Genomic DNA, 496 nt, shown 5'->3' with positions numbered 1-496 from the left:
TATTAATAAAAAGTGTTAATAAAAAATATAATAAAGCACGATTGTATGTACAAAATACATTTCTGTTATAATTTTTTCAACCATTCATGCATGATGCTAAAGTATTCTATTTATAAATTAATGTATGTATTATATATGTATATGTATTGTATTGTCTCAATTCATCATATAAAATATTTCATATTATCGTGCAAATAAAAGTATTACAGCAATTTATAAAAATATTTACTAGTCTGTATTTAATTCGTTTATATTTTCTTGAGCTTCTAAAGAAAATTAACGTGCGTATAAGTCTAATAAACAGCAGGAAGATAAAGTAATTTTCAAACCAGCCCTTGCTGCTCCACTACTTACATGAACTGTCTACATCAATACCTGCCAGCAGCCATTCACAAAAGAAATGTAATTAATATAACTTAACTAATAGTTTTTAGTTAAGAAATAAATTGAAAATATATAATATAATTTAGTTATAATTATTACAATTATATTGTAA

The 496-nt window shown here is 22.8% G+C and overlaps 1 protein-coding gene across 1 annotated transcript in view; it reads right to left on the bottom strand.

The window, feature by feature from the left end:
• LOC108577577 (ER membrane protein complex subunit 1) overlaps positions 1-496 on the bottom strand; it is a 5,841-nt gene that overhangs the window by 2,295 nt on the left and 3,050 nt on the right. The window lies entirely within an intron of this gene.

This window comes from Habropoda laboriosa, unplaced genomic scaffold (genome assembly GCF_001263275.1).
Source record: "Habropoda laboriosa isolate 0110345459 unplaced genomic scaffold, ASM126327v1 scaffold578, whole genome shotgun sequence".
Classification (NCBI taxonomy): Eukaryota; Metazoa; Arthropoda; class Insecta; order Hymenoptera; family Apidae; genus Habropoda; species Habropoda laboriosa.
This window is presented reverse-complemented; position numbering and strand designations above follow the sequence as displayed.